This window comes from Hyperoodon ampullatus (assembly GCF_949752795.1).
Source record: "Hyperoodon ampullatus genome assembly, chromosome: 13".
NCBI lineage: Eukaryota > Metazoa > Chordata > Mammalia > Artiodactyla > Ziphiidae > Hyperoodon > Hyperoodon ampullatus.
In genome coordinates, this window is record NC_136926.1 from 35,065,412 (window position 1) to 35,091,918 (window position 26,507).

Genomic DNA, 26,507 nt, shown 5'->3' on the forward strand with positions numbered 1-26,507 from the left:
ATCAGAATTGGACTGTCCTTGGATCAACCCAAGGTCAAATACAGCTCCCTGTCCATGAAGAGGGCTTGCTAAGAGGACAGAGAAGGAGGAGTATGTAGTCACAAACCAGATTCTGCCTGCTTTGCTATTTTGCCTTAGGCTCATTCCAAAGACCAAAATATTTGCTCTCTGTGTGAAAGCCTCATGCATTTGTAATCTTCCTGTATTTTCTATTCCTAGCTGAGATAGGTGCACGGAGCCCAGTTTTAACAGACAATGATTAAGGCCTCAAATATCAAAACTAGAAGTTACAAGGGTGATTACAAAAAGCTTAGAGCAGTGGTGAAATCAAGCAGGAGATTATAGTAACATCTGAAGTGAGATGGGGTTTGAGTCATCGAGCCTTTGTGGGTTAAGAGGGCTGTCTGTTTAAATCACAAATGCATGTGATGTGATCTGCCTTAATATACATTACATGGATATGTGAAAAACTGCAAGTTTTAAAACCGAGATGCTTAAATGCAGGCTTTCTTAGTGCCATGCTTTTGTGTGGTAGAGGTCATGGAGTTTTCTTACGCTTCTGTCTGTCTGCCTCACCCCCCGGCCCTGCACTTAGCTGTATACATTGTACTTAACAAAGTCTATTTTTTAATTTTATTTTTCTTATTGGGATATAGTTGCTTTACACTGTTGTTAGTTTCTGCTGTACAGGGAAGTCTATTTTAATTGCCTATTTGTCTGTTTCCCTTGCTAGAGTGTAAACTCCTCAAGGACACTGACAGTCTTATTGACATTCTCTTTGTCTCTGTACCGTACGGTACCTACTACAACAAGTTGTTTTTGACTGAATGAAAGGGACAACTGCTTATGCAATCTTTGAAGTTTCCTGAGTCTTTCTGTTTCATTTTTGTTGAGTGTGATTGTGTATGTGTGCTGTATTGTGTTGTTACATTGTTATTTTTGGCTAAAAAAGTACACTAGGCTGACTATTGGGTAATAATATGTTATTAAATGGACTTAATTGATTACCTCCCATGAGGGTGGAAGGGCATATGATTAGGATTTTCTTAATTTTCTCGGCATTGTTTCAGGTGGGTATCACAAGCATGCTTAGTTTTGAAAAGGATCAAAAATACACATGCCTATACATACACAACAGAATTGGGAGATAGAGAAGCAGAGAATGGGGATAAGAAATAAAAAGCTTATACTTAGAGCCACCTTTTCACCTTTCTTCCTTAGGATGGTTAGCAATTCTATCATCCACGTTTTTCTAGGGGAGATAGGAATCCAAGCTTTGCTTCATTTTCCTGTCCAGAGACATGAGACTGGAATTAGTTCTTGGTGCCATTAAATACTAAAGCAAGACTAGGTAGATGATGTTGATTAAAAACAAAAAGTATTGGGGCTTCCCTGGTGGCACAGTGGTTGAGAGTCCGCCTGCTGATGCAGGGGACACGGGTTCGTGCCCCAGTCCGGGAAGATCCCACATGCCGTGGAGCGGCTGGGCCTGTGAGCCATGGCTGCTGAGCCTGCGCGTCTGGAGCCTGCCCTCCACAATGGGAGAGGCCACAGCAGTGAGAGGCCCACATACTGCAAAAAAAAAAAAAAAAGTATTGAGGACAAGAGAAAGACTCAACAAAAAGCCATTCCACTTAAAAATGGTGCCTTGGCTGAGCCTTCTCATTAATGACTGTGGTTTCAGTTACTTGTGCAGTTGATTCTCAAATCCCTATTTCCACCTCAACTTCTTTCATGGGCCTCCAGCTCCAGTAGATGAATGATCATCTCCATGTGAATATCCCACAAGAACTTTGTATTCGTGATGTTACCATCTCCCTCCTCCATTTTCCTCTCTCCCAGATATGTTTTCCTGTGCCCTTTCTGTAGCTTACCTAAAATATTCAGACCATTCTTTACTCTGGCATCTTTCTCCTCCACATTCGAAACATTCAGTAGGTCTCGCTGCTTTTGCCTCCTGACTAGTTGTTCAAATCCACCCCCTCCCTCTAGTCTTACTACCTTTTCCCTAAGACTTAAGTCCTTGCCTTTGCCTTTCTCACCTGGACTACAGTGCTGGCCCCTTAATGACAGTCGGCCTTCGGTGCCCACGGGTTCCAGATTTTGGTACCCGTGGGGAGTCCTGGAACCAATGTCCCATGGATCCCAAGGGACGACTGTGATTTCCAGCCTCCATGATGCTCACTGCTTCCACTCCTGTGTTCCTAATTGTATCACTCCCCTACTCAAGGATGCTCTCCCTTGATCACCTGCCTAGTCCTTTGTGTCTCCATCACTGAATTGCTTTAGTCCATTGCCTTGAGCACCATTCTCCTTTTTTTTTTTTTTTTTTTTAACTAAGGCAAGAGTTGTACCAGGTTTTCTCCCCTAATCCCATTAGCCAATCCCCCAACTCCATCCACACACTTCTATTCTCTTTCACTCTGGGCAGAATTCCTGTCCTCTCTAAAGAGCCTGGGCTTGTCTTTCTGTCCAACACTCACTGTGGCATCAAAGTGAGGCATGTGTTTCTACTGCCTGGCATTGTACCTGGTTGTTCAGTAGGTATTTTAATTTGACTGTAGAAAGACTAAGGCAGGGTCCTTAGACAGATATCATAGTTCTAGGGAAAACAGACAATGTAAAATTACTTGAATTAGGAAAAAAGAAATAAAAGTTCTGGGTAAGTAAGGAATTGCATAATGTTTGCAGCTCTTGATGATAATGCAAATCAGAAGATAAAACTGGAGAGGTTCTTGTCAACTAGAGACAAGGTAGAATAACAAATATTTGTTCTTAATGAAATAGACACACACACATATATACACACAAAAAAAAATTAGGGAGAATTATTCCAACTGATGACTACATCTCAGATAAAGGGACAGGCAGTTCTATTTCTGGCCGTCCCATCAGATGATTTTGTGACCTTAGAGATTTGTCTTTGCTTATCTGAATGTTTCCTTCCATTGGAAAAATAGCTACATATCTCTAAAGTAGGATGGGGGTCAGCTGTATTGCTTAAAATTTTGTACTAGTCTTTAACTTACTTTATTCCACAGTCACTACTTCATCAGTGTTTGCAATAGAGAAATAGAGGGGATGAGAGAAATAGCACTTTTTTGCCCTCTGTTCTCTCTGTCTCTTATCAACTGAGAGAAAAGTATGAATTTTAATAACAGTTTTATTTCAAATAGCATTCCACGGGTGAGTTAATCATTCTTCTATTAAAAACCTTTCAGTAATATTATACCACCTTTAAAATTAAGAAAGTATTATAAATCTGTAGTAGTCAGGGTGCTCCAAAGAAATAGAGCCAATAGGATATGAAATGTATATAGATACAGATATGATCTATCTATCGAGTGATTTATTTTAAGCACTTGGGGGCTGGCAAGTCCACAGTCTGCAGGGTTGGCTAGCAGTCCAGAGACCCAGGGAAGAGTTAACATTGCAGTTGAAGTTTGAAGGCAGTCTGCTGGCAGAATTCCCTCTTCCTTGGGGCAAATCAAGTCTTTTTCTAAAGGCTTTCAACTGATTGGATGAGGCCCATCCACATTATGAAGGAGAATCTGCCTTATATGTTAATCTCATCTAAAAATACCTTCACAGCACCATCCAGATGTGTTTGACCAAATACCTGGATACTGTGGCCTAGCCAAGCTGACACATACAATTAACCCTCACAATATCTGAGTCATAAAAATTAAATACCATTGGCCAAATTGGGAGAGAAAATTGTGATGAATAGGAAGGAAAGATTTGTTAGAAAATGCTTAACGTTTCAGAACAAAACTTTAACCATGGTGATGCCTCTGATTTACCAACATTAAAACTATGTCTTAGGTATTATATTTAAATTGTTCTTTTCTCCTGAGAATCTTGGATTTACCCCAGTGCAGTCATACCATGTGTGTATTGCTCTTTGTTTTAAAGGTCATTAAGATGAGTACATGGCTTATATCCTTTGTACAAATGTATGTTGACAAAACAAGATTCATTAAGATTTTTTAGCATTTTGAGAAATAGGTCACCAACTAAATATTAAAGTAGTACCATTTTAGAAAAACACTTAAGTTTCCTGAAGAAGCTAATTTACTGTTTCTGAGTGTTCCCTCTGTCCCTGTAAATCATTTTATTTTTGTGTAACATTTGAAAGAATTGCTAAATTTCTTAAGGAAGAATTTGATTTCTTCGTACTTCTGAAAGAAGTAGATGCGTTGAATTAGAAAGTTTGCAATTTTTTGTTGTAAAAGAAAGCTTATTCGGTAAGACGAAGTGAAAGCAATTTAAAGAGGATAAAATTAGGAAAGTGATCATAAAGAATACATTTTTGATTCTAAAAATACTGAATCAAATCATTAACTGGATGATTTTTTACAGAGTTCTGAAAGCCACGTGCCAACTGATTTCTCTGAAATTATACTATGCCAGTCCCTCTGATGTATCTACATTGGTACTCTGAATAACTAACTGTATTATGTGCTAGATGTAATTGGTGTTTAAAATTAGTTTGCTTGGATCGTCTTGAAGCAAGTGCTTTATAATTTAGGTCAGCAAAGAAAATGCAGTGTACTAGATAAGCACAGTTCTAGCTGTTTTTGTTCAGCAGCTGCAGAATAAGAAAACTGGATTATAAGATTCCCTCCCTCCCCGACTGACAAAGCAATATACTACATTATTACATAGCCTTTACATCTTACGAAAGTGAAGAGCAAAGAATCAGTTTTTCTGTGGGATTACTTTGCTACCTGTCTATATGTTTGTCTAGATTGTGTGTGATTTATGGCGTGAAAGATCAGAAGCACTGTTGACTCTTTGGATCTTGCCTCTAGAAATATGCATGGAAAGTGTTTGGGTGTGCTTAATGTTACCTCACATTATAAGGCACTTTTGTAAGGGTGACTGACAGGTTCTTACTACAGTGAGAATCTTTAAAAATTAGGAGTTAGGGGAGAGCCAGATAAATTATTTTGAAATCATCCATATAGGTCTCATCTATACCAGTGTTTCTTAGCTTCTTTTCATTATTGCCCCACTAAAGATCCTACATGGACATTTTTTTTTCTAAGCACTCCTGCGTGAAACTTTAATACATGGATATATACTCTTCCATTTATGTACTCTGGCTCTTGGAACAAAATAGCTAAGATTTTTCACTTCCTGCAAGAAACAGTCCTCCTGTTAATACATGACTTCCTGTTTATTAGTACTTTTCTATCAGATTTGCAAGTGAAGTTTTATATGAAAGGGATTCAGATTTTTTTCCTCAGAACCCTAATTTCCAAGAAAAATTCAACTCCCCAACCTCCCTTAAAATGGTTCAGATTTTTCAATTTTTGATAGTTTGATTTAACATAGATTTATTTACAACTAAGCATATCTTAAGAGGTGATTATTTGGGACCCAGATAGACTGTTTTAGGTTTCAGGATGATTTAAATTCATTTTATTTTATTTTATTTATTTTTTATTTTTTAGGAGAAACACTCAGCAAACAAGAACAATGAGGACCTTTGTTCTTGTAGGCATTACTTTTTTTTTTTTTTTTAACATCTTTATTGGAGTATAATTGCTTTACAATGGTGTGTTAGTTTCTGCTTTATAACAAAGTGAATCAGTTATACATATATAAATTCATTTTATATTGGAACTTTGCTAAGTAGAATCCAGATCTAGGGGAGTTTTATCACAGAATGTGGTCCCTGACTACATCAGATGAATATATATTTGAATCATTTTGACAATATCTATATGTTTATAGATTTTTGGCCAAAATTATCATAATTTGTTGCAATCTTAATGTAATTCCACTTGAAAAAATCAGAGTATTTTGCTAAAGAGGAAAGACAAGATGTATAAATACTGATGTAAAAAAAAAATCTTCAACTAATTACAAGCTACCCACATTTTTGTGGGACTAGAGATACAGCTTTTGACTTAATATTAAGTTTTGAAATTTAAATTTATAGTTAAGACAACAGCCAAATAGTTTATTTAAATATTTCATTTCTAATGGATAAAACTAGAAGATGGTATTTTATTGACAATAAAATTGTAAAGACAGGATTAAATGAATTTAAAAAAAAATCTCTGCCTGTGATTAGCACTGGATAGCTCAATTTAGTAATACAGAATTTCATTTATTTGTGCAAGTCCCATGCATATTTTCCCACTGCCAGTCAGGTCATTTGTATTTTAATAGCTTTATTGAGGTATACCTTACCTAGTCAGATTCATTCATTTTAGTTGTATAATTCACTGATTTAAAGTACACCTGTAGGGTTACACAGTCATCATTCCAATCCACTTTTAGGACATTTTCTGTCACATCAAAAAGACCATTGAGGCTGTTGGCAGTCAATTCTTGTTCCTGCCTCCAAGCCCCAGGCAGCCACTAATATGCTTTCTGTCTCTGTAAATTTGCCTTTTCTAAACTTTTCCTAATTATGGAATCTGCTTGCTATGGGTTTAGTTTGCTGTTCCATTTCTAGTTTTTTTTTTAAATGATGTCAGAGTTCTTAGACAGCTAGATCATAGGCCTGATTACTGATCCTCTGCTCTTTGTTCTTTTTTTTAAATTAAAAACATTTTTTCTTTTATAAATTTATTTATTTTACTTATTTTTGGCTGTGTTGGGTCTTCGTTGTTGGGCTTGGGCTTTCTCTAGTTGCAGCGAGTGGGGGCTACCCTCCATTGTGGTGCGCGGGCTTCTCACTGGGTGGCTTCCCTTGTTGCAGAGCATGGGCTCTAGGTGCGTGGCCTTCAGTAGTTGTGGCACATGGGCTCAGTAGTTGTGGCATGCAGGCTCTAGAGCGCAGGCTCAGTAGTTGTGGCTCATGGGCTTAGGTGGGCATGTGGGATCTTCCCGGACCAGGACTCGAACCCACTTCCCCTGCATTGGCAGGCGGATTCTTAAGCACTGCGCCACCCAGGAAGCCCTGTTTCTAGTGTTTTAAGGGGGAAACTTTATTGCAATATGGCTACATTTCTTTCCATCTCCTTGTGTTACTACTGTCATATTTTTACATCTTTATCTGCTATAAATCCAACAATAGAGATGTACAATGCTTATTTTGTGCCGTTAGCTTTAAATCAGTTGAAGAAAAAATATATTTACACAGCTTTTTTATATTATCCTATGAATTTTTCTTTTTTGGCACTGCATTTCTTCTTGTGGATTTAAGTTACCATCTGGTGTAATTTCCTTTCAGCTAAAGGACTTTCTTTAGAATTTCTTTTAGGGCAGGTCTGCTAGCAGTGAAGTATCTCAGCCCTTGCTTATCTTTTCTTCATCTTCATTTCTGAAGGGAAATCTTGCTAGATATAAGATTCTCAGTTGATAGTTGGATTTTTTATCCCCAGCACTTTACTAAATATGTCATCCTTCTGACTTCCCTGTATGTGATACATCATTTTTTTCCCTTGTCTTTCAAGATTTTATCTTTATATTGGCATTTCAACCATTTGTCCATGACGTTCCTAGGTGTACCTCTTTCTGTTTGTTGGAATCCTTTGGGCTTTTTGTGGATTAATGTTTTTCATGAAATTTGAGGAGTTTTCGGCCATTATTATCTCTTCAAAAAATAGTCTATTCCTTTTTCTCTCTCATCTCCTCTGGGACCCTCATTTGCACATATGTTAGTGTCCTTGATGGTATTCTATAGGCGTCTGTTTACTCCCCATTCTTTTCTTTCTGTTTTTAATATTGTACAATTTCTATTGATCCTGTGTTTAAGTTTGCTGATTCTTTCTTCTGCCAACTCAAACATGCTTTTGAGCCCTTTATGACTTTATTTCAGTTATTGTATTTTTAAACTCTAGAACTTTTCATTTTCTTCTTCTTTATAATTTTTCTCTATTTGAAATCTCATTGTCATCATACTTTCCTTTAATTCTTTGAATTTGGTTTCCTTTAGTTCCTTGAATATATTTATAATAGCTGCTTTGCAGTCTCTTTCCACTTAATCCCACATCTGGGCTCACTCTGACAGTTTCTATTTTCTGCCCTTTTCCTGACTGTGGATCACAAGTTCCTGTTTCTTTGCATGTCTCATAAATTCTTTGTTGAAAACTGGACATCTTAGATAATATAGCAACCTTGGACTCTTCCCCACACCCACCACTCCCCCCTCCCTGGTTTTATTGCTATTGCTGTTTGTTGATTGGTTTAATTTCTTGCCCGAGCTAACTTTGTAACATCTGTATTTCCAGAGTTTAGAAATGGTTGTTTTTGATAATTTTGTCAAGTTTTCTCATTGCTTTTGGGGGAGAGGATTTGCAGAACCCCTCACTCCTTCATTTTGGAATTTCTGCCTCCAGTCTCTCTGTTGTCAGTGTAATTTCTGCTGTCACTCATCTGTCTAATTTGTACTTGGAAATGTGAGTGTATTTTCTTTTGTATCTTCCTATTACAGTATGTTTAAATAACTATTTTGATTTAAGAATAGAATACATACAAGACTATACATTGAACTTTACAGAATGATTTTTTTTCTTTGTCCCTACTTCTTAAGGCTGTCATTTGAGAGGACCGTACTAGATTTGGTGTTAGAAGGCCAGAAAATTCATTATTATTTTTTGTACTATTTTAATTTGGAAAAATTTGTCTTCAGTTCCTTTTGGGCGTACCATCAATAAAACAGACTACTAATAATGTTTCTATTAATTAACATCTATTACTATATTAGATACTCCCTGAAAACCCCTTCTGATCCAAAGTCCTGATAGAAAAACTACAATTTCTGTTGGTTTTCTCTCTGCAGGAGGTAGCTTTAACTAAAGTTTAGGTTTAATGTTAATGTCTCATCATTTAACTCTTCTCACAAACAAGAGACAAATAGAAACAACTTTTATTGGTTCTTCTTTCATTCCATGGAAATTCTCCCCTTTTCATCCCCAGGAGTAAATCCTTTTGACTGTGAAGTGCTGTGATCCTAACACTGGATTGTAGACTTCTCATTTCCAACCAGCCTATCCATTTGCTTCGTTTATCTCATTCATCATCTTTTTGTGTTTGAAAACTATTTCATTTGCAGAACTTCATTGAAGATGAAGTTTTCATTCGCTCTCACTGTCATGAGGCCCACCTGTTCTTCCATTCATGTTTTTCTTCCATTTTCGTCTGCTCCAACATCCTAATCACTTAGCTTCTACTTCATAATATTTCTGGTTGCTCCTTTTTTGTTGTCTCAATCTTTCCCTTTTTCTAGCATAATCCTTTATGAATGAAATAAATTCCTGTCTCTGGTTTAATTCACCTCCAAACACACATATCCAATTCCATCCTTTCTAGAATCATAGCATTTAATGTTGGCATTTCCCATACCTTTGTCCTCAGCGCTCCTCTCTTTTCTATCAGTATCCTCTCCCCAGGTACTCTATCTCATATAATCCCAATGAATTTAAGCACATCTGAAAACTCCCAAATTTATACTTTCTTCCTGACCTCTCTACTGGGCTCCAAAATTGTCTACCCTGCCTGAGAGCCACACTTGGATTATAGCTATTCCTTACCCACAGCCACTCAAGTTAGAAACCTGGAAGTCATATTTGATGCTGACTTGCTCTGAGCCCCACAACTAATTTACCAAATCTCTTTGGTTCCAACTTGAATATATATTCCAATTATTTCTCTCTCCCTGTCTACTATTCCCATTCCTAGTCCAAGCCACCACCATCTCTACCCTGAATAACCACTGTCATGCCCTCCCTGGTACCTCTTCATTTTTCCTCTCTATAATCCAGTCTCCAAATAGAAGCCAGAGTAATCATTCTAAAACATAAATTAGATCCCTGTATCTATTGTTACAGACAGACAAACAAAACCTGTTGGGGTTTGAGAGGGCTCAAGAGTTATATCCCCCTCCTCGCCACCAGCGTTTTAAAGCAATTGAAGGAGACAGAGGTATCAAACATGGAGACCAGAGTGTCAGCCAGTGATGAACTGGCCCAGGCAGTCACAGGCAGGGCTGAATACCTGCAAGCTAGGAGCTCCAGGGATAAAGACGTTACCACAAAGCTCAACTCTGGGCCCAAAGCAGACCAGAGCCTTGCTTTCTGCAGGCAAGAGGAAGGGGCTGCCTATTCACGGCTGGCTTTTCCTTCCAAACTCGCCACTCAAAGGTGTGAGAACATGAGAGAAGCCCCTAGTGATCATCTCACAGGTTTCCCTTCTCATGAAGAAAACATTAAGAGTCAAGAGTCAGTATTCCAAAGTAATATCTCTAATCCTTTTCCCTGCACTTAGATTAAAATACAAACTGTTTGAATATACTTGCAAACCATATATCTGATTAGGAGTTAATATCCAAAATATACAAGGGACTCATACAGCTCAATAGCAAATAAATAACCTGATTAAAAAAATGTACCAAAGACCTGAATATATATTCTTCCAAAGAAGACATCCAAATGGCCAACAGGTACATGAAAAGATGCTCAACATCACTCATCATCAGGGAAATGCAAATCAAAACCACAATGAGATATCACCTCATATCTGTTAGAATGGCTATTACCGAAAAGACAAGAGACAGCAAGTATTAGTAAGGATGTGGAGAAAAAGAAACCTTTGTGCACTGTTGGTGGGAATGTAAATTGGTACAGCCACTGTGGAAAACAGTATGGTGGTTCCTCAGAAAATTGAAACTAGAACTCTACCATATGATCCAGCAATTCTATCATTACTTCTGGGTGTACATCCAAAGGAAATGAAATCAGTATTTTAAAGAAACTCTGCACTCCCATGTTCATTGCAGCATTATTCACAATAGTCAAGATATAGAAATAACCAAAGTGTCTACTGACACATCAATGGATAAAGAAAATGTGATATGTGTATATAATCCTATATAATATATATACATATTTTTATCTTATACATATGTATAAGATAAAATGAATATTATGCAGCCTTAAAAAAAGGAAATTCTGCCATATGCAACAACAGGATGAACCTGGAGCACGTTATGCTAAGTGAAATAAGCCAGTCACAGAATGACAAATACAGCATGATCTCCCTTATATAGGGAATCTACAAAAGTCGAACTTATAGAAGCCGAGAGTAAAATGGTGGTTGCCAGAAACTGGAATATGGGGGAAATGGGAAGATATTGGTCACAGGATACAAACTTCCAGTCATAAGATGAATAAGTTCTGAGCATCTAATTTACAGCATGGTGACCATAGTTCATGTAATGAATTGTACACTTGAAAGTTGCCAAGATCTTAGATCTTGTGTTCTCCCCACATACACACAAAAATGGTAACTATGTGAGGTGACGAATGTGTTAATTAGCTTGATTGTGGTAATCATTTCACAGTGTATATATATATGTCAAATCACCACATTGTGTACCTTAAAGATAGACAATTTTAATTTGACAGTTAGACCTCAATAAAGCTGGAAAAAGATCCAAACCCTCCTTTCCTGGGGTTCCTAGGATTGAGTGGGTAGTACCTGCTTCTCTATTTTCAGCTTCTAGAACTTTCCCTCCCGCTCCCTATGCTGTAGACATTCTGGCTTTCATTGTTTATTTCTCAAACACACCACACTAGTTAGTCCCTGAAGGCCTTTTAACTTTTTCTTCTTTTAGAAACATTCTGCCCTCAGCTCTTGCATGACTCGTTCTTTTTAATTATTCACATTTGTGCTCAAATGTCACCTCAGAGTAATAACATGACCACCCAATTTAAAGGAAATGCTTGAGCAATTTATCATCCCATTTTATTGTCTTCACAGAACCAATCATTATCTGAACTTAAATTGTTCATTCGTTTGCCTGTATAGTGTTTGTTGCCCTCCGACTCTGGAATGTCAACTTCATGGGGTTAGGAGTATGGCCTGTTGTGTGCCTTACTTTATCCCAAGGGTCTAGAACAGTGTGTGATTCTAGTAGGCCGTTTGCAAAGATTTGTTGGATGAATGGATAGATTATTCTTTCTGTTATTCTGATGCTTTCAACAGACAAACATTTAAGGGAAAGTTCCAGTCCTGGGCAAGCAAATATGTAGATGTTTGTAACCTACGTATGGTATTGGCTGCACTGGAGTTCACGTTTTAGATGACCTGGGATGAGAGGAAGCTAGAAGTGTAGGTCAATGCTTTCTACCAGCTATTGGGTTGGCCAAAAAGTTTGGTCGGGTTTTCCCAAGCAGAAAAACCCAAATAAACTTTTTGGCCAATCCAATATATCCCTTGCTGCCCTGGGGCTGTGGAATCCCTGGCAGTAAGGAGCAGATAGGTCCTGGCTCCAGGGGTTTCTGTTGTTTGCCCAATGGAGAGGTGCTGTGACTGTGGTGTACTTGGTCATCAGACTGGCCGACGTTGCAGAAATCAGGGGATTGCCAGAGCTATTGGTCATAGAGCAGATGGGGTTCTCTGTGGTTTTTCAAGTCCTATGGAATTCTTAGAGTGCATACTGCCCTAACTACTCCATTTCTCATCCTGTCTGAAAGTAGAGCATTACTTGCATAATTGGTTAAATAATTCAGTTGTACCACAGTTACTTACTGAGAGGCTTATTTGTTCCAGGCATGATTTGGAAACTGGCAATACAGAAGTGACAAAACACAAAATGTCACTTCCTATGAAATTTGCCTTCTAATGGGGAAAGTGCAGATAATAAAGAAAGAAATGCTATTTCGTATAGATGATGAGGTGGTGGTGAGTCCAGTGGAGCAGAGTAAGGCATGGGATGATAGGGATCTATTTACATGGTAACGTCTGAGCACCTGAATTGGGAAAAGGGAGTGTTATCCAGGCTGGGGAATGACAAATGCAAAGGCTCTGTGTCAGGGACTTGATATGTTCCACAAGGGGCAAGGAGGCTGGTGGACTAAAGCAGAGTGAACAAAGGGGATAATAATAGTAAGGTATTTGGGGGCGGAGGAATGTCATGATCTAACTTATGATTTAAAAGAATTCCTGGCGCAGATGTAGAGAATGGACTTGAGGACACGGGGAGGGGGGAGGGTAAGCTGGGACGAAGTGAGAGAGTAGCACTAGATAGCTAGTGGGAAGCAGCCGCATACCACAGGGAGATCAGATCCGTGCTTTGCGATCACCTAGAGGGGTGGGATAGGGAGGGTGGGAGGGAGGCCCAAGAGGGAGAGGGTATGGGGATATATGTATACATATAGCTGATTCACTTTGTTATACAGCAGAAACTAACACAACAATGTAAAGCAATTATACTTCAATAAAGATGTTAAAAAATAAATAAATAAATAAATAAAGGATTCCTGGGACTTCCCCGCTGGGGCAGTGGATAAGAATACGCCTGCCAGTGCAGGGGACACGGGTTTGATCCCTGGTCCGGGAAGATCCCACATGCCTTGGAGCAACTAAGCCTAGATGCCACAACTACTGAGCCTGCTCTCTAGAGCCTGCGAGCCACAGCAACTGAAGCCTGTGCGCCTAGAGCCCGTGCTCCGCAACAAGAGAAGCCACTGCAATGAGAAGCCTGCGCACCACAACAGAGTAGCCCCCGCTTGCCACAACTAGAGAAAGCCCTCGCGCAGCAACGAAGACCCAACATAGCCAAAAATAAATAAAATTAAATCTTAGAAAAAAAGAAAAGGATTCCTTAGGCCACTGCACTGAGCATATACTGTAGGGAGTAAGGCCAGAGGAGAGAGTTAGGACACTGTTGGAAGAATACAGGCCAAAGATGATAGTGGACTAGACTAGGATGGTAACAGTGCAGGTGGTGGGAAGTGCTTAGATTCAGGATGTATTGGGTTGGCCAAAAAATTTGTTCAGGTTTTTCCATAACATCTTACGGAATTCTCTGATAGATTGGACGTGATGCATGAGACAGTAAGAGGAGAAAATGAGGACATCATTATTTTTGGGTTGTGTTACAAGAAATAAGGAGTTGTCAATGTTTGATGTAGGGAAAAAATGGGAGTAGGCAGATTTGGTGGGCTGTCAGGTGTTTGGTGTGGGGCATGTAAAGTTGAAGATGTCTATAAGTTGTCTACATAGAGATTTGCCAGGGCTGTTGGATACAAATCTGAAATTCAGGGAAGAGGACTGGGCAGGAGATACAAATTTGGGAGGTGTCAGTGGTTAGGTACTAGTTCAACCTAGGAGACTGGACGGGTTTACCAAAGGAATGGGTAGACAGAGAAGAGTTTCTTGGATCTAAGGAAGAAGCTCCAAATGAGACTAAGTATGAGGTACTCAGGAGAGAGAAGGAAGAGTGGGAGGGCTCATGATGTAAGGAAGAGTACCAAGGACCAGTGTGAGCTCACTTCTGGCACAGGTGGTCCTTGGGTCAGGAGGGCTGGTCTACATGAAGATGAATGGCTGGCCTGGGACCCAGGAATGTGGACGTCACTGGTCACCTTGACGAGAGCAGTGTCCATGGAGCTGGTGGAGGAGTCAGAGCTGTGATTGGAGCAGATTTAAGATAGTGTAAGAGGGCTTCCCTGGTGGCGCAGTGGTTGAGAGTCCACCTTCTGATGCAGGGGAAAGATATTAGAGACAGCAAACAGACGATTTTTGAGACATCGCTGTACGGAGAGTAGAAGGGGAAGCAAAAAAGTAGCTAGAGAAATATGGGGGACTCCTGAAAAGGTTTCTTTCTCTTTGTAACTTTTATTTTGAGCTGATTCACAGAAAATTGCAAAGATGTACGGGGAGGGGTGGTGGTTCTCTGTATTCTTAACCCAGTTTCCTGCAAAGGTAAGAACTTGCATGACTACAGTAAAAATTACAACCAGGAAGTAGACATTGGTACCAGGAAGCAGAAATGAAAGATTTTATAAGTTATATATGCACTCGTGTGTGTGTGTGTTCTATATGATTTTTATCACATGCATACATTTGTATAACCACCAGATCGAGATCCAGAACTTTCCATAACCACATGGCTCCCTTGTGCTACCCCTTTACAGCCACACATTCCCCATCCCTAACCCTGTCAACCACTAATCCATTCCTCACCTCTAAAATTTTACTTCAAGAATGTTATATAAATGGAATCATACCTATAACCTTTGGGGACTGACTTTTTGCACTCAGCATCATTGCCTTGAGGTTCATCCAAGCCGTTGTACCTCTCAGGGTTTAGCTCCTTTTTATTGCTGAATAGTATTCCATGGTATTATGGACCCATTGAGAGACATCTGGTCTATTTCCAGTCATTGGTTATTAGTAATAAAGTTGCTGTGAACAGTTGTGTACAGGGTTTATGTGAACAGAAGTTTCATTTCCCTGGGGCCAGATGCCCAAGAGTACATTACTAGGTTGTCTGTTAAACGCATGTGTACTTTTATAAGACACTGCCACACTGTCCTCCAGAGTGGCTGCACCATTTTCCATTCCCATCAGCAATGTGTGTGGGACCCAGGTTCTCCACATCCTGGCCGGTATCTTGTGTTGTTTCTCTTTTTTATTTTAGCCATTCTAATGCATGCATAGAGATTTCTTTTTAAGAAGAGAAATTGCAGAAAAGTCAGAACCCTACTTATACCGCCAGCCTCTTGTTAGGTAGTTTGAGACTGTTAAAAATCCAGCCCATATTTTAAAGTATTGAGCAGCTGCTGTGACATGTATGACCATAGATGTGATGTTTGTTTAAAATAAGTCCATGTCCCAACCTGGAAGCTGATTCACCCAAGTTATACACATCTGGGCACTAGGGTAAATTTTATGGTAGTTTTCAGCAACCTAAGAATTACAGATTTGAGCTTTTGTATTTTTTTAATGTATTCGTGTGTTTGTCAGAGGGACAGTATGTAACTTCAATGTTCCTAAAAGTTGATTTAAGCTTATTAAACACAGGTGAGTAGGACAAATAAAAAACCTTGAAAAACAGAGTGGAGGAAAATATATATTTAAATATAAATATACAGGCAGACCTCATTTTCTTGAGCCAGAATTGTCACCCAAATGCTCTCTTTCTTCCCCTTGGTCACTGTGCTTGATAGATAGCCTTTAGGCCTGCGTTTCTGCTTGGAAGTCTCTTTGGAGTGAGTGAAGGAGCTTCTGTAATTCTGGGTTGATCATTGTCATAATCACAGAAGACATTAGTGTTTAATTGTGCTGACAGCTCAGAAAGTCGAGATTGATCTTCTCTAGGGATTTACAGTCACCCATGCAAAGGTAGTGGAGAGTCACACATAGAGAATCATCTGTAAAGAAGCATCAAGTCAGATAAGCATAAAGGCTTAGACATTTCCCAAAAATACTGCCATGAGTATATGTTTCCAGGGGGGAGGGTGTACAGAATTATGGGTGGTGGTAGAGGGGGGAGGGGGATGCTAGCTTTTCTTCATTCAAATGGAAACACTTATGGAAAAGAAAAGATGACAGGTGTGGATAAGTGGATGAGAGTTTGTTTGGCTGCTAGGACAGGGAGGACGTTCCAGGCGTCAGTAGCTACCTTATAAAACAGGAATCACAGGACATTTATCTTTGTTGAAGGAAAGCCACACCGTGGCCTCTGCGTATGTGTGTGCTTACAGCAAGTGGAACTGTGACTTTCACTTAGCAGGTGCTGAGTAAATGTCATTAGCTTGATCAATAGAACTTTAAAAAGGCAGAGGGGATGCTTTTCTAAGCCATGGTGAGAGAAAGCAGTGCTGTGAAACTGCTAACTTTGAACAAACACGGGGTGCTGAGGAAAGGGAGAGATTTGGGAGCATTTTTCTCCAAAGACCAGAGTTCTTGGCATGTATAATAAAATGGGCCTGTCATGTGACAGATACGTCACCAAATGCAAGTTTGTGTGCCCAGCACACAGTGAAGCCAAGTAATACCAAAACGTTGGAGTTTGGAGCAGAGAAAGGTTTATTGCAGGGCCATGCAAGGAGACTGGTGGCTTATGCCCCCCAAACCCCGAAATCCCTGAAGAGTTTCAGCAAAGCATTTTTAAAGGCCAGGAGAGGGAGGGGCATGGCTGGTTGTTGCAGACTTCCTGGTGTTGGAATCCTTTGTTCTTGCAGCTGTCCAGGTAGGTCAGGTCACAATGTTCTTGTAAATCTCCAAAACAAATGTTATTCTCTGTTTTGCAACCTTTTATCTCTGTATGAGTGGAAAAGTGTTATACCTTTAAAGGGCAGAGCCTTGAGAATGGGCTATCCTGTGTATTTCAGGCTATAGGCAACATTCTTAACTCCAAGCAGAAGCAATAGAATACAAAGGTTAAGGTAAAAGAAACAGATCCAATATGGAGTCAGGTTTGTTCCTCCCTATTACATATAGAATCTAGAAGCCTGAAAGTTCCTTTCTTTGAGGTTCCAGGAAAGAACAAAGTCAGGGAAGAAAGAAATTTGGCATGAGATAAGGAGGTGTATCCTCATTTTGATGAAGTTGGCAAATGCCTCTGAGTGATTAAATCAGTGGTTTGGTGTTATGGCAGAAGTTGTGCAAACTTTTCTAGAAACAGTACTGTGAATATTTTTCTTCAGTGAGGATCTTACTCTATGACTTATTTCAGTAACTCATAGTTTTATTCCACATTTGTAAATTAAGTTTGGCCGGGCAATCTGTATGATTCTCATGGCAAAAGTACACGTCGCGTATAACGGAGAAAAAAAATGCATTTAAATGCATCAAATATGCCAAAACAAACTTCTAACTAAAGAAGGATCATTAGTTTTACATTTTAGCGTAGTTCAAACAAAATGTATATAACAAACAAAATAAATTTGAACCCGGTATGACTTAAATTCATGGTTCTATTTGTGCATCAAATCTAGGTTATTCATGATGAAACTAATATTTTGATAAGTGATTAGGTATTCAGACTTATCTTTATTCAAGAGGAGTCAGAATAAACTGAAGCAGAAGTGTATGGTTTTAGATATTGATTTTTTCTGTTTATTTTCATATGCTGTAGATTTAAAAGTATTTTATTGTGCTGTGTGTATATATGTGTCTTTCAAGGTTAGAAACAAAAGTCTGTTCACCTAAGAGAAAGAACTAAGAATTTAGCACATGTAATAAAATTGTTTATCTCAGAGCTACTAAGAACTTACAAATGTGACCCTGTAATAAATAAGTATAGCTATTTTTGTAAGTTCTTACAAACCAGAGAACTCCTCCCCCAAATATGTCAGGCTTAATTTTCTGCTCTATGGAGCACAGCTAGTAGGATAGCAAAACCCAGTGATATTTTCCACAGTGTGAGTTGCCAACCATTAGTAGCCTGTGGCAGTGTTTAAATCTACAGCAAACAAGCTAACAATTGGTGGAGAAAGGATTATGTAATTCTTTAAGATTCCTCTCTGTGGTGTTTACATCACTGTCAGAATCATAAAGGCAGACCTAGGGACTTTCTGCTAAGGTAACATTTTCTTACACCCATGAGTCCATATAATCTTTACGCTTCTCTGCGGGTTTTTTTGGGTTAACCTCTCCATCTTTTGCTAAACTCCTAATGAAATGGACTATATTTGAGTGTGCTCCCTTACGTGTGTGTTTGGGCTGTGATTTCAGTGGTCATTATTTTTGCAGAATGGCCTATATTAATTCCAAAGTCTCCTGGGGAGCATTAATTAGTAAGATAATAACATGCTGCTACCTGGGTTCTAATAAATGCTTCAGCAATTAGATCCAGCCTGCAAATTGAAACATTGGTAATGGCAGTAAGAAGCTGAATTCACAGGAGCTGAGAAACTATTTATCGTATGAATAGAGCAGAGCAAAAGTCAAGAGAGGATCATTACAATATAATGGACCAAAATATCTGTGGGTTATGAAACGCAGTTTGTGTTTTGACCCTATTACAGTTCCTTTTTTTCCCCTGGATCTGTAAATGACATTTTATGAATAGACAGTAATACCTTAATTACCTGACAATGGTGTTGAACAGAAGGGTGATAAATAAGGAAAATTTCTAGATAATGAGAACACATCCCAACTGCCAGATTGAGTTTTATTATTTTGCTTTTTATAATTGAATAGGTATGTGTTTCCTGGTCATCTCTTAGAAGATATTGCTCATAATTGAAAGTTTTCTTTTTGCCTTAAGTATTTACCTTATGGAATTTAGAAAAAAAATATTGGTACCCAGCTGTGTTCAAGACACTGTATTATAGGCCTTGTGAGTAGTATAGATGCTAATAGAGACCCTGAACATCTCACGTGCTATTGGTAGAAATCAGTACTTGGGCGACTAGTCCTCACATTTCACATGTCAAGTACGTAGTTAGTTATATTGTAATACTCTGTCGTCCAGGACAGAATGTGAAATCCTGAAGGAAAGGGGCTGTATATTATTCATTTTTTTAAAGTATAACTTTCAGAGAAAAAATCATGGAGGACTGCAGTTTAAGAGATTTCAAAGTAATGTTAGTTGATTGGAGTTGGTGGAGATGGAAAATTCTAGAAATTTTACAATTATTGAGGGAAAATGTGATTATACTTACTTTTCATGTTGAGGAAAATTGAAATATGCTGTTTTGTATTAGTACCTTTATATAGCTAGAAGTATTTGTTTAGAAAAATATAATGCCTTATTTCATTTTATACTGCCTCATTTTAAATTGTTTTTTTCTTAAACAATCAGATTTGGTACACATAAGTTAACATATTTTTCTAAGATGTCCCAGAGAGCTGAACTGTACAGTATCCAATTACATTTCCCTCCATTTTTTGAGAAGAAATAAATACTTTGAACAGATGGGATAATCAGCTTTTATCGTAAAAGCCAGGATATTATCTTTTCTCACTCTACAGAGTAATGAACAGACAGCTAAAGCATCCATTTTCAGCAAAGGAGTTGGACAATAAAAACTGTTTTTTCCTTTTTTCTGTTATATGATGGAGAAATGCATTCTCAGAAATTAATATTTGGTTTTAATTGCATCCCTTGGAAAACTCTGTCTGATAAGGTGGAATATTGAACTGTGAAAATGAAGACAAGAGGATTCATTCAAGAAAAAAATCTTTTTCTCTTAATTTCCACTGATTTATAACCTACATACAATATAGCACATGAATCTTAAATGTACAGCTTAATGAAAATGAGGGGTGAATACACCTGTATAACCCCTACTAATAGGAAGATACAGAATAATATCATCAGCCCAAAGAACTCCCTTGTTGCACTTCCTAATTAATACCTCCCAGAGGTAACCACTATGATGCATTTTTTTTTACTCTAAATTAGTGTTATCAGTTTCTTGAGTTTTATATAAATGGAATAATAGATTATATTCTCTTGATTTTTTTTTAATCCATATTATCTGTAGGATTGATTGATCCATGTTGTAGGCAACAGTTGTTCATCCTTCTTTGTGGCTATAGAGCAGTCAATTTTATAAATATAGCATAATTTATTAACTGATTCTATTATTGATGGACATTGCCTTATTGCTGGCTTTTGGCTTTTATGAATAAAACAGCTATTATGATTCTGGTATGTGTCCTTTGGTGCATATACCTAATCATCCCCTTGGCTATATCTCTGGAGTACAGTGTTGGTCAAAAGCTCTGTATTTGTTCAGCTTTAGCCCCATAATCTTTCAAGATGATTGAACCAATTTTCACCTGGACCAGTCACGTATGAATTGCACTTCCTCTATATCTTTGTCAACACTTTGTATTGTTTTTTGTAATTTTAGCCATTTTTTTCCTAAAAGCTATATTGTTTTACCTTTCATGTTAATCTATAATCCATCTGGAATTATTGTTATGTTTTGCATACCGTGTGAGGAAGTAGTCAAGACTCATTTTTTTTCCACATGCATTTTCAATTTATCAAGCAGCATTTATTGAAAAGAACTAATTCATTGTTTTCCCTACTTACTGAGATGGCATCTTTGTCATAAACTAGGTGGCAGTGCATGTGGTGGGTTCTTCACTCTTTGTTCTGTTTTATAAGTTACTACCATAAAGCTGTTTCTAACACCACTTAATTTACTGTAGGGATGCCCTCATTTTCATGTGGTATTTCTCAATTTCATTTTTCTTCTTTTCTTAATGTCTTATGAAGAGTTTCTAGAAACAACTTTTGGCATAGTTGGTTTTTTCCATTATATATCTTGCTTCAACTCAATTGTTTTCATACCATTTTTGTTAATTTCTTTCATCTGTTATTTTTGAATTTACTTTGCTATTCATTTTCCAAGTACTTTTGAAATCTGTTTAAACTTTCATTTTGAAGTAAGTTGAGTTGCAAAACATTTGCAAAACTGTGACAAAGAGATTCGATAAACTCATCGCCCAGCTTCGCTAAATGTGTACATCGTATGTAACTGTAGTACAATCATAAAATCATGAAATTAATATTAGCTATAAAAATTGGTACCATTTATAAACCTAGTTTATGAACCTAGTTCCTAGTTCAGGATCAAATCCAGGATGACACATTGTATTTAGTTGTCATGTCTTTTTTTGTGTGTGCAGAAAAATGCTATTTATTTCATCTTTATTGTAGTATAATTGCTTTACAATGTTGTGTTACTTTCTGCTGTATAATAAAGTGAATCAGCTATATGTATAGTATACATATATCCCCATATACCCTCCCTATTGTGTCTCCCTCCCACCCTCCCTATCCCACCTCTCTAGGTGGTCACAAAGCAACGAGCTGATCTCCCTGTGCTATGCAGTGCTTCCCACTAGCTATCTATTTTACATTTGGTAGTGTATATATGTCAGTGCTACTCTCTCACTTTGTCCCAGCTTACCCTTCCCCTCCCCGTGTCCTCAAGTCCATTTTCTGTGTCTGTGTCTTTATTCCTGTCCCGCCCTAGGTTCATCAGAACCTTTTTTTTTTTTTTTAGAGTCCATATATATGCGTTAGCATGCAGTATTTGGTTTTGTCTTTCTGACTTCACTCTGTGACAGACTCTAGGTCCACCCACCTCACTGTAAATAACTCAATTTTGTTTCTTTTTATGGCTGAGTAATATTCCATTGTATATATGTGCCACATCTTCTTTATCCATTCATCTGTCGATGGACACTTAGGTTGCTTCCATGTCCTGGCTATCGTAAATAGTGCTGCAGTGAACATTGTGGTACATGACTCATTTTGAATTACGGTTTTCTCAGGGTATATGCCCAGTAGTGGGATTACTGGGTCATATGGCAGTTCTATTTTTAGTTTTTTTAAGGAACCTCCATACTGTTCTCCATAGTGGCTGTATCAATTTACATTCCCACCAGCAGTGCAAGAGGGTTCCCTTTTCTCCACACCCTCTCCAGGGTTTTTTGTTTGTTTTGGGGTTTTTTTTTAATGTTTATTTTTTCTTTATTTATTTTTCTTATTAGTCATCCATTTTATACACATTAATACATGTCAATCCCAATCTCCCAATTCATCAGACCACAATCCAGCATTTATTGTTTGTAGATTTTTTGATGATGGCCATTCTGACTGGTGTGAGGTGATACCTCATTGTGGTTTTGATTTGCATTTCTCTAATGATTAGTGATGTTGAGCATCTTTTCATGTGTTTGTTGGCAATCTGTATATCTTCTTTGGAGAAATGTCTATTTAGGTCTTCTGCCCATTTTTGGATTGGGTTGTTTGTTTTTTTGATATTGAGCTGCCTGAGCTGCTTGTATATTTTGGAGATTAATCCTTTGTCAGTTGCTTCATTTACAAATATTTTCTCCCATTCTGAGGGTTGTCTTTTCATCTTGTTTATGGTTTCCTTTGCTGTGCAGAAGCTTTTAAGTTTCATTAGGTCCCATTTGTTTATTTTTGGTTTTATTTCCATTTCTCTAGGAGATGAGTCAAAAAGGATCTTGCTGTGATTTATGTCATAGAGTGTTCTGCCTATGTTTTCCTCTAAGAGTTTGATAGTGTCTGGCCTTAGGTCTTTTTTTTTTTTTTTTTTTTTTTTTTTTTGCGGTACGCGGGCCTCTCACTGTTGTGGCCTCTCCCGTTGTGGAGTACAGGCTCCGGACGCGCAGGCTCAGCGGCCATGGCTCACGGGCCCAGCCGCTCCGCGGCATGTGGGATCCTCCCGGACCGGGGCACGAACCCGTGTCCCCTGCATCGGCAGGCGGACTCTCAACCACTGCGCCACCAGGGAAGCCCTGGCCTTAGGTCTTTAATCCATTGTCATGTCTCTTTATTCTCCTTTCCCTTGAGTAACATCTTTAGACTTTGTCTTCATGACCTTGACATTTTTGAAGAGTGCTGGCCAGTTAATTTGGGGAATGTCCCTCAATTTGGATTTGTCTGATGTTTCTTCATGATTAAATTCAGATTATTCATTCTTGGCAAGAATACCCCAGAAGCAATGATGTGACCTCAGTGAGTCATATGAGAAGGTAAACGATGTTGACACACCTCATTTCTGGTGTTGTTAAGTTTGATCACTTGATTGAAGTGGAGTCTGTCAGTTTTCTCCACTTTAAATTTATGGGTTTTTTTCCTTTGTCGTTAATAAGTATCTTGTGGGAAGACAGTCTGAGAATACACAAGTATCCTGTTTTCTCATCTACCTCTGCCCACTAATTTTATCCTCCATCCCTGATTCATGCCTCCACAACAGTTATTATGGTGCTGGTTGTGAGATGGTGATTTTCCCTTTGCCTCATTCCTTCTGTATTTATTAATTTGATTTCTACTCTAAGGATGAGCTATCTCATCCTTATTTATTCATTCAACCACTTATCTGTAGTATGAACTCAAGCATATTTGTTTTATTCCATGAGATAAAATTCATTATTATTTTCTGGTCATCGGGAGCACCTTCAGGCTGGCTCCTCAGTCCTTTTGACTTGCCATCAAAGTTTGAGCACTTGCTTACTTTCTGGCCCCAAAAGATGGGGCTCATCTTGCCTCATCCCCTCACCATGCTCATCTCTGCCTTGTTCCTGAGATCAACCATTCCTCCCAGGATTTTTCGTTCCTTTTATTGAAGAAGGATATCTGGAAACCAAGTTCTGGGTGCTAGGTGTGTTCATTGAACTTTTACAGTTGCTTCTAGGTTCTCTCTCATCTGACAGAGCTAGGACATAGGTGTATATATACAAACACACACATTTATATCTATTTTATATCTATTTGTGTATATATACACATACACATATAATCATGAGTTTATATTGATGCATCTGATTCCAGTCCATCATCACAGGGTTCATTCAAGTCAACTTCCTTCTATTTCTAGTAACTTTTTAGTGCTGAGAAACCTCACTCTCATTATCATCAATGTATTTAAATTATTTACTCAATCTGGAAAATGCACATAAAGTAGTTTCACAATTGCAATTTTATACCTCTGTAAAAAAAATCTTTAACTACAGTACAAATGTGTACAATTCTTTTTGTCCTTAGCCTTAAAGTATGCAATCAAAACACTGTTTCTGAAGGTTACTTAGGTTAGCTCTGTTCTTTCCCATCCTCTTCAGTGTGGGTTATGTTATTTATTTATAATGCAATGTCTATGGAAGGTGTTAATATCTGAGTATTAATTTCATACTCTGTTGCCTTAAAAAAACTCTTCTGTTGTTTGAGGTACTGTTTTTATTGATTCTTTAGAATTTTCCATTTTCCACTTTAGCATCCACAAGTAGGAATAGTTTTACCTCTTACTTATTCTTTAACTGATTTATTTCTTCTGATTGCATTTCCTAATAAAGTGAATAATAATGGAGATACTGTACCCCCTCCCCCTGTTCCTGATCTGAGTAGAAGTACTTCTAGTGTTTTCCCATTAAGTAAGATATTGGTTTTAGGATTGAGGAATATAAATATTTTTCATGTTAAGAAAGTGTCCTTTCTTTTGTTTTCTTGAGGGTTTTTATGATGAGTGAATGTTGAAATTTTTTTAGGCTTTTCAGCATGTATGGTAATATATATGGTTTATGATATTAATAGATTTTCTAATATGAACCAACCTTGCATTTCTGGAATAAGTCCTACTTGATTGTGTGTGATGTTGTATTCTGTTTGCTAAAATTTCTTTAGTACTTTTGTGTTGATATTCATAGACAGCTATGGTCTGTAATTTCTTTTTTGTTTGTTTGTTTGTTTTGCGGTACGCAGGCCTCTCACTGTTGTGGCCTCTCCCGTCTTGGAGCACAGGCTCCGGACGCGCAGGCTCAGCGGCCATGGCTCACGGGCCTAGCCGCTCCGCGGCATATGGGATCTTCCCGGACCGGGGCAAGAACCCGTGTCCCCTGCATCGGCAGGCGGACTCTCAACCACTGCACCACCAGGGAAGCCCTGTAATTTCTTTTTTTGAACACAGTTTTTTAGGTTTAGGTATCAACATTATACTGGCTTAAGAAGAAACAGAGGTTTTTCTATCACTTACAATTTATAGTGTGTTGGAACTAAGGGACAGGACCCCATAATCAAACCTATGGGTATTTCTATTGTAAATTGTAAGAATATTCATATTAAGCATCATAAATAATGATGATAAGTGGCCTCACATCAGTTCAGGTCAGATCAGGTTTTCCTGACAAATAAGACACAAGAAAATCTTATCTTCAAGAGATTTTTTTGGAGTTTGATATTGTCAGTAAGGGGTTTATTTATTATTCCATAATAATAAAAATATTAAAAATTTTATATAAAATGTATATTGCATTATTTAATAAGAAAATTGTTTAAAAACTATTAAAACCTTGACCAGTTTATGCTATCTTAGGAAAATAAACAAGATTTAGTATTGTGTTATATATCTAGAAAAAAGCTAACCATAGGAAAATAGTCTAGAAGAAAATGCACCATATTATTAGCAATGACTATGATGTGGTGGTTTAAATATTTTTATAAATATTTTATAAAAATTTTATATTTTAAATATTTTTATTTTATACTCTGCAGATTTTTAATGAAGATAGTAATTTTACAATGAAAATAATTTTTTTCTCAAATCGACTAGTACATAGTCTTCATTGTTCTGTAAGTTTGACTGTAAGCAATTGGAAAAAGTTGCCTTTTGTTCTCTTTTCATGGTGGTAAATTCCACTCTAAATCAGGTCCTTCATGATAGAGAGGGAGAGAAATTTCTTTGAATATTGTTTTAATGTGTTTGCTTCATGTGCTGAATTTTACTGTCTAATTTCATTCTCAGTCTATCTCCTAAAACATTATAAATAAACTTGGGATAAGTTTATTAAAAACAGTTTTATATTAAACCAATAGAGTTTAATCTGGCATATTATCTGCTTTGCTGTGGAGAGCATCAAGATATAGCAAATAGTCCCTCAAATATGAAAGAATTCAGATGCAACAAGAACTTTGAAGAGCAGACATCTTTTAAGTGCTAATGCTACTTTCTTGTAGTCTAACTTTAGCAAATTGCTAATTCCTGAATCTCAGTCTCCTTATTTATAAAACAGAAGGAATAACACCTCATCTGAGGATGAAGCGAGGTCATTTCCACCAACTCAGTGCTTTATATTATGTGCTCACTAAATGGACATCCTATCTTCCTAAGTTTTAACCAAGAACAGCAAAGAAAGAGGGAAAGAATAAAATACCTACTCTTCATCAAGCACTGTTAAAAGCACTTTATTTGTATTTATTTCATTATTCTTTTCATAGCCCTCTGTGGAGGGCACACATAGCTTCCCAAAGAAGCAGTGTAGGTGGC